Source organism: Ornithodoros turicata, chromosome 2 (genome assembly GCF_037126465.1).
Source record: "Ornithodoros turicata isolate Travis chromosome 2, ASM3712646v1, whole genome shotgun sequence".
NCBI lineage: Eukaryota > Metazoa > Arthropoda > Arachnida > Ixodida > Argasidae > Ornithodoros > Ornithodoros turicata.
The window spans coordinates 119,110,241-119,119,058 of NC_088202.1; the positions used below are offsets into that span (position 1 = coordinate 119,110,241).

The following is an 8,818-nucleotide window of genomic DNA, read 5'->3' on the forward strand; positions in this document are numbered from 1 at the left end:
CAGGAATCTATTTGTACAGTGCAGCCGCGATGTGATTTATTCAGTTCCCCTACAGTGCGGAATAGCCTACATCGGACAGACTGGGCAGTGCCGAAATGACACGCTTTCGCAACACCACTGCAGGCTGCGTTCAGATGATTCTTCAATTCCTACAAAACAGCAGTGTCTTTCGTGTGACCACTGCTCCCCTTTTTTCAACATGACTACAATTTTCGGAAGGCACGGTTCCCGCATTGGTAGGGAGAATGGGGATTATGTCTTTATTCAAGGAGACGAAAGACAATGTGATCCAGAGGTCACCTAACCTGTCTCCAATAGATGCACATTTTATCTCACGAGAATTGAGAGATTGTAATAAACACAGTCAAAGTGGAGAGCTGGACTAGTTGGTTAGACGTAATGAAAGACGGCCAGCGAGATACACAGAGACAACACCGGATATGCTCAGACTAGCAACTGCTGGGAACACGAAGGGAACTAATGGGAACACGAAGTTAACACGAACACTGAAGTTAAACGTTGTGTCTGTGTCGTCCGTCCGTCCGTGTTAATTGTCGCATTCCCTAGTCATGCATCTGAGGAAGGGAAAAAAAATCTTGGAGAAATGGCATGACGAACGTGCATGGGGGGAAGTATGGAAGTGGAACTGAAGATTGGACGTCAGTGTCATTTTTGTTTTCATTGCTAGTAAACGCCGTCCTCTGTTCGTCCGTGTTTTCTTCAAATGTATCACCATGTTACTTAACCAACACGCTCTACAGCTTCTCGCACTTCCGAAGTATCGTGTGCTAGAATAACCGTATCTGAAGCTTTTGGTAATATTACAGGCCGTGTTGTTGAGGAAAATGCGTACCATTCACCTCCATAAGTAGCAGATGAGGTTACGGATTTGAAATTGAAATTCAGCAGTGCCGTGGTTAAACATACAATATACAGCACGATTAATCTCAAAATCACAGTATTTTTGGTATAAACATGGTTCTGTTTGACGCGAATACTTCAATTTTTTTCCGCATTATGCGGCTGCATGACGTTTTTTTTGTGTGTGCGTTTCTTGGGTTTTCGTGTGGTAAGAAAGTTTTTTGTGATTGTGTCGGTCCTTGGTTCCCACTAGGGGTCGTGCGAGGAGTGTTTTGCGTGCGCTTGGCAGATTAAAATTTTGTTTGTCAGTTCAGTGCTCTTATCTGTCTCGTCCTTCTGTGTCCCCTACACTGGAGTTTTTATCGCTTTTGAAATAGTGTTTTAATTATTTGCACTTAACACTTCATTCTCTAACTCTGACGCCGCCCTAATTTCGACACGTTTTAGCTGCACCGCGAGCTTCCGACATAGGGAAGTCTCACTGCAATACTATGCTTACTGTCGGAAGCCGACGTGACGTCTCCGATGACATCTGTCTCCCAGCCCGCAGGCGGCTCATCTGGTCTCTGTGTACGAGGTCAGTGTCTTTAGACAAGGGCGGCGGCAACCACGGTACCAGACGTGATAGTCAACATAGCAGGTCACCAGTGCACTCCCTGAGAAGTTTTCTGGACATCTATTCCCTCATCGCTTTCCTCTGTGTCCTCCTCCTTCCGTCCACAGCGTCCGATTATAAACAGGCGAGGGAGGAGCTATCTCCCGTTCCTGTGTGGGAAATGGGTCACCCTGAAACTGTGCACACACAAAGCTACAACCCAATGAGACCAACGCTTTCTGGAAATAGGACAGTGCCCCCGATGTTGAGAAACTCTGTCACTTTCTCTATAGTTCTGTCCTAGACCTGTCCTCACGCTCATGTACTGCGTAGACAAGAATACCCCCCGATGACCTCAATTTGGGCAGCGATGCTCTTTTCACCCTCCCCCTCCCCCACAATATTTACTTTCCGTGCCGCAGGAGATACTCTTCTCCTCCCCGTGAGGAGCCTTTGGAGTGTCTCAGAGTTCCTCGGTTCATCGCAGGTCATCCCCATGTCACTCTTAGGATCATAACAGTTATAGCATTTAAAGTGAGTGCAGCATTAACTCCTTCATGTGTTAATAGCGCCCCTAATAGCATCGACAAAATCAATAGGACCGTAAGTACTGACTGCTCCGATGTCCCCTTATTTAGGGTTTTATCTTGCATAAAAAGGACGCTGCTTCCACAGTCGTGCACACATCAACAGGATGGTGAAACATTTTGGATGAATCCGCGCTGGCATGCATGCTGATGCATCATCGGAAATTGAATGTACAAAAAGCACGTCCACTAAAAAGGAGTGAAGAAATGACAGACATCAAAAATACGGACTGCACAACACATTGATCGCTTTACAATTCACGAGAGAGTTCAGTAACGACGACATGCAGTAAGTCCAGTAAAGAGTGTGCAGTAAAAATGACATACTAAGCAGGTGAACATAACTCATCCTCACAACTCAAAAGAAGAGGACGTACTCTAACATACGTGCGTACCCAGATTAAATTCCGTCCCTTCTTTCTAAGTTCTTTATCTCTACGTTTCTAATTTCTCATTTCTTTTAATTTCTGACCCTCTGTGCTTTCTCTTTCACTTCCCCTTCTCCCCTTCCTCTTTCACAAAGGAGTGAAACTTGCCGCCTTGTCTGAGCAGGCAGACCTCACTCCTCCTCCTTAGAACATCATACCACCACCACCACCACCACCACCAAGAAAGTAAATTAATAATGTGGAGATATGTTAGTCACAACCGTAGAGTTTGGCTTATTTGCGTGCTGTGAAAATTCACTGCCTACAAAAAAACATTAAAAAATCCTTGCGAATTACGAGAAAAACAAATCGCAACTAGGGGACAGGTGACTACACAGTAAATTTTTTTACACCTTTTTAGTGTAAATGGTTTGTCCCATAGCGCACCTCATATCAGTGTAAATTTTACACCATACACCAGGGTGTAATTTTTTACACCTTTCTAAAAGGGTGTAATCGGCACAAAACACCCTTTCAAAAGGTGTAACGTGCACAAAACACCCCTTCCATAAGGTGTAAGCTGCCAAAAACACCGATTGAAAGGGGTGTTTTGCAGAAGAAACACCCTTACAATGGAGTGTTTCGGACGCAGCATTGCACGGACCTCCGCTGTTGAGCTGGTTGTTGCATAGCTGCATATGCTGGTTACGGAAATCTTGCGAGGCCTCGGCTTGTCACCTTGTATAATCTGAGATTTTTGGCGCACCAGACGAGCAATAGAAAGCCATTATGGCAGGTCATTGGAAGACTGGTGTTCCGCAGATTGGAAAAGAAGGATAGCCCGACCAGCTCAACAGCGTGCCTGAATGTGAGGAATATGCCTGGAACAATGTATGACGACGACAAAGTTATGTTTATTGGCGAAGTACAAGTGCATGTACACATGTGAAACTAAATTCCTTATAACGTTGCCCAGAGTGGAACAATATGCACAGTATGTGGAAGGAAGGCAAAGCAGAACTGAGTCCTTGATGACATAACTAATTGAAACAGCAGCAATGAGACAAAAAATAAGATGAAAAGGCATATTAAATGTTTAAATCCACATAAGGCACCACTACAGATCCAGTACACCAAATAAGAAGCTACTGCAAATAGCGTTGATGCGAAAGGGTAATGAAAACAGCCAGCAAACAGCTTTTACAAAAGAAAACAGCTTTTCTGGCAAGCAGAAAAAAGAAAACGGATAGAAGACTATCTCTTAACAAGAGCACATACTAAAGACTAGAAATGGAAGCACAGAATACCCAAAGTAATTTCCCTAAATGTAATGCGCTGTGCCAGGTATGTTGACAAATGGACGGCTACATTGCCAGAAGAATGGTAATCCCCCATGCTTATGAGAGTTCAGTGCCAAAGAACAAGAAAGAACACACCCGTGCTTCCGAAGAATTTCCAATTCCTTGACGAAATGGCTGCCTGTTTGGGAGGTGGGCGGGGGGGGGGGGGGGGGGGGGGGGGATGCAGGGCTCACTACAAGTCAGTTAAAGTAGCAAATGTTTTAGATGTTCGAAGCATCCACAAGCTCTTTTCCGTAACTGTTGAAAAAATTGATCCACGGGGCTTCTTACACGAGAGTCACTCACTTTCAGGCACCGCTCTTCCAGGCTTCAAAATGTACGGTGCGGCTTTGCACTGTAGACAATATGAATTAACCAATAGCTGCAAGAATGGCAGCCAAGCCCTCTTCAAGGTCGATGGTTCTGAGAAGGCGCTACTCGCCGACATAGAGGTCCATATGCTCCGCTTCTTCAATGCTGCTCCCAGTGAACATGATGCACGGTGTCACCGGCACAGGTGTATCCTATGAAAGGGGAAACACAGGTTTAGGAATGCGTATGGTGTGAATAGTTGGTTGTGAATAGTGTGAATATGGTTGAATAGTGAATAGCCTTGAACATTGGATAGAATTGTAGTACACAAATATATGACCCCGTCCTTCTTTCACTGCTCAGGGAATTTGCATAACAATTTCAGAACTGTTATCATCTAGGACAAATGTTGTCTGAGATGTTCATACAGTTCCCATATGCAAAGAGACTGTGCCTTCCAAATGGAAACACTGCCTCAACTGCATACTTGTACGACTGTTGTGTAATTACTACAGGTTTTCTCGCTCATTTTAATCCACTGGTCACTCCCTTTCATCCAAGCGCTACCCAAGCTAATCCATTGGACAACCAAAATAATCCAAACACCAACCAATTTAATGTAAACACTACGTAGTCTAATACGAGCAACATGTGTAAAGGTATTCTGTGTTATTCCGTCATGGTAACTGTAATGACTGAGACTTTCATGGTTACGCCAATGTATCACAAGTTTATGAATACTGATTCAACAACCCCTGGTTTTTGCATGTTATGCGGTGTTTATGACTGCTTTTTGTCATTATGACTATTTTCATGATATGGTGCCATGAATTGCTTTTAAGGGACTACCGCTGCTTCAAACAGTGTCATACAGTGTTTTGTGACTAACGACGGTCATTATAACATTCCATAGGTACTTCATGATATGTACCATGAAACAATGTTATGGGACTACCACGGCTTCAAACGCTGCCATATATTGTTTTACGATTACAGTTGTCCACTATGACATTCTATGACTATTTTCATAATGCGGGTCATGACTCTATGCAGCTATACTGCTCCTTCACACAGTGTCACGCACTTTTTTATGACTGCCGATGGTCACTAAGATGTTAGTAGATGGTCATAAAACACCGCATGACATGATCTGAAGAAGCTGAGTTGCATTGAGTCAGGCCATTGTGATATTATGAAAATATCATGGAATGTCATAATGACTGTTGGTAGTCATAAACGCTATATGACACTGTGTGAAGCAGCAATAGCCCCATAACGACATTTCATGACACAGAACCATGAAAATGGCCATTGAATACCATAACAGCCGTCTGAAGTCATAAAACACTTACAGCACGGCATGGGAAACGGTGTTCGGACAAAGCATAGTCATGACCCAATTCATGAATAAACTCATGGAGTGTCATGACAACCATTGATAGTCAGAAAAGAGCTATGACACTGAAGCAACAGTAGTCCCATAAAACTGATTCGTGGCGGCACATACGAAAATAGTCATGGAATGTCATAATAACAGTCAGTAGTCACAGAACACATATATGACACTGTTTGGAGCTGCAGTAGTCCCATAAAATTGATTCATGGTATGTCATTCAAATAGTTATGGAACGTGATAATGACCATCCATAGTCATAAAACACTGTATCGCACTGTTTGAAAGAGTGGTAGTCCCATAACATTGATTCGGTACACATATCATGAAAATAGTCATGGAATGTGATAATGACCATCGGTACTCATAAAACACTATCACACTGTTCGACGCAGCGCTAGTCCCATAAAATCGATTCATGACACATGGCATGGAAATGGTCATGGAATGTCAATATGACCGTCGACAGTCATAAAACACTGACACTGTTTGAAGCAACAGTAATCCGATATAATAAATTATTGGAACAAATCCTGAAAATAGTCATGAAAACTCATAACGACAAAAAGCAGTCATAAGACACTGCAAAAGCCAGGGGTTGACAAATCAGGTGTTAAACTCAGGATACATTAACAGAACGGATATCAGGTGTCAGGTACATTGGCATAATCACAAAACTCTTAGTCATGTCTATTTCCATGAAGCAATATATCTACACACGTTGCTTGAATTAAATTGGTTGGGGTTTTTTATTAATGTGGTGGAACAGTGGGTTAAATTGGGTAACGCTTGGCTTAAAATGTGCGGGAAAACCTGTAGAGGAGCAAAGATATCAAAAAAATGTCCACATATATCATTGTCGAGATTCGATAAAAATATTGATGAACACAATCTTACATCGATATTGGAAATTGTTAGTATATCGATATGTAAGTGGACATTCAATAAAAAATATCGGTACCAGATCTACAGCGTTTGAGATACTTGTGCGACGTCATCAGCCTTCAAATAAATTGCACTTGTACGTTGCGCTTAGTTGGGCATAACCATGCCTTATCGACCTTCTACCTCTAAGACATCTGTCTCTGAACCGACAAAACGTCAATATTTATATACATAGCTTATCTATTTCAATATCGATAAAAATAGTGATAGATATTCTTTACACGACCCAGTAATTCAATTACCATGAGATTCACTGGTACCACTGCGTACTCTCTAAATTTACCAAATTGCAGGACTATGATCATGATTATAAGTGGAATATACTTACATAATGCACAAACATGTTCTTTATTGCTTCGGAACCCTTCACGCACGAACACAGTATTCGCAGGGCGTGGACAGCAAGGAGGTCTGTAAAAGCCCCAACAGGGAACACAACTTACTGTTTTCAGTAACTTTACATGTAAATATACTCCCAATTTGAATTTTTACGGTTTTCAGCGAGAAAACACCAAGTGCACACAGCACAGCAGATATGTACCCAATACACACTGATTTTCCAACAGAAAACAATAGCTTTTGCTTGATAGGCAACACTTCAGTGCTCGACGTCTTCCCCTTGAATCCTACTGTTCACCATGAACTACCAGCATGAATTACCAGAAGGGAGCCTGACATTCCTTTTCTGCACAATGTCGAACAATACCGTGGCGAGAGAAAAGGAATATGACATTGGCGACGACAACGACGCGCAATTTTAAGTTTCCAAACAAGCTATTTCAACACATGGTAGCGGGCTCCGAGGGACGCATGAGAGTCTGAGCAACACTACTATTATATGATCACAATATAGCTTAAATTGCAGAGATAGGATAACAGTCGACTCATACGTACTGAATCCTTCGAGCGTTCCTGGCGGTGAGGTTGCAAGACGGGTACTGTCGCCGTATGCATTATCTCATCGCCCTCCGCGAATTCAACACCCACTGAAGTCGCTATCCCGAACCTAGAGGTGACAGCAATGTTGTTACTAAGTCATCGCAACGCTCTGCATGTGTAGTTCTGTGTTCTACTTCAAGCGTATGGCACAAGAAGCAACATACCTGAATCCTGTCAGTGGCGTTCACGTATGACGCCAAAATTCTCGAAGCCGAGATAGCACTCCTCAAAGCAGTTGGAGTGTCCTCTTCAAGCAGGCACTTTTGTCTAATGTCCGCATGAAGCACCACAACTAGGCACGCTACGTCTGTCATCTTTGCTGAAAAACAAGCTCTATCTCACCGTAACGGACGCGGCCTCACCATACCAGACGAACCAAAACGAACGCCGCGCCGACGGCCTTGACTTGGCTTGGCTTGCCGCCCACCGACTCCAACGTGCGTCGGTCCCCTGGCGGGGTTTTCCGCCAGGGGACCGACGCCTGTTTACCTCTTGGAAAAAAGAAAAATAACGAAACGAAGCTAATTGCACACATCTGACTTTGGCCTGCCATAAACACTATATCTCGTCAGTATGTGCTTCCTTCGTGCCTTCTAAAACACTAGTGATGGTAGTATAGCCTTTCTCTCAAAACCATCATTGACGTCTTTTAACACCATTTTAACACCCTTAACTCGCGCAAAAAGAGTAAAAATCGTGTAACAAGGGTGTTTTGGTGTTTACACCCTTTTTCACACTCTAGTAACACCATTTGATTTGCCTGTAGGTGTAAAAATCCGTGTAATTTTCAGAACACCTTTTCTTACGCTGTTTTTTACGCCTTTTATTACACCTAAGGGAGTAAAAAGGGGTGCTTATGTAGAAAAACACGGATTTGGTGCAAAACTGGGTGTAAAAAAATTTACTGTGTAGAGGTGATCGTGGACAACCTTGGCATTATCCGCAGCCTCACTGTACCCGCGCACGTACGACCTAGCGACCGCACCCGCAACTGCGTTATAGTTGACGTAGGTGAATCCGCACCCGCGAGGATATTGAGCATATCTGCACATCCGCGGTCATTGTATTTGTAGCAAAAAAATTGAAAATAAAACCAAATGACGAAATTGCCATGTTAGAAACATTTTCACTTTTCAGCATGCAAGCCACTCCGGGACATTATGTCATCCACAATTGTTCAATCAAATGCAGTGCATTAAATACAATAAAAGACATGTACACAAGGATGACGCACCCCGACACCATTTTGTATTCATTGCGTCCCCTCAATTATGGGTCAACCTGGAGGACATCGACCGAGACACTAGCGGTTATTTGCGGGGTAAAAAGCGGATACCTGCGCTCACCACGGCAGAACGAGGAGTGAGGGCAAATTGAGGGGAGTAACTAACAGATATATTTTAATCAACTTTTTAATTATTGACTTCAGAGAGCACATTGCAATTGCGATATTAAAGCCTGATGTCCGCATGATGTGC

At 43.2% G+C, this 8,818-nt stretch overlaps 1 long non-coding RNA gene across 1 annotated transcript; it reads right to left on the reverse strand.

Annotated features, from left to right (window-relative positions):
* Positions 1-3,317: 3,317 nt before the first annotated feature.
* Positions 3,318-7,725, reverse strand: LOC135383986 (uncharacterized). Its single transcript, XR_010420190.1, has 4 exons — positions 7,505-7,725; positions 7,296-7,407; positions 6,730-6,812; positions 3,318-4,275 (listed from the first exon to the last, which is right to left on the reverse strand). It is a non-coding gene; the product is annotated as an uncharacterized LOC135383986 (long non-coding RNA).
* Positions 7,726-8,818: the final 1,093 nt, after the last annotated feature.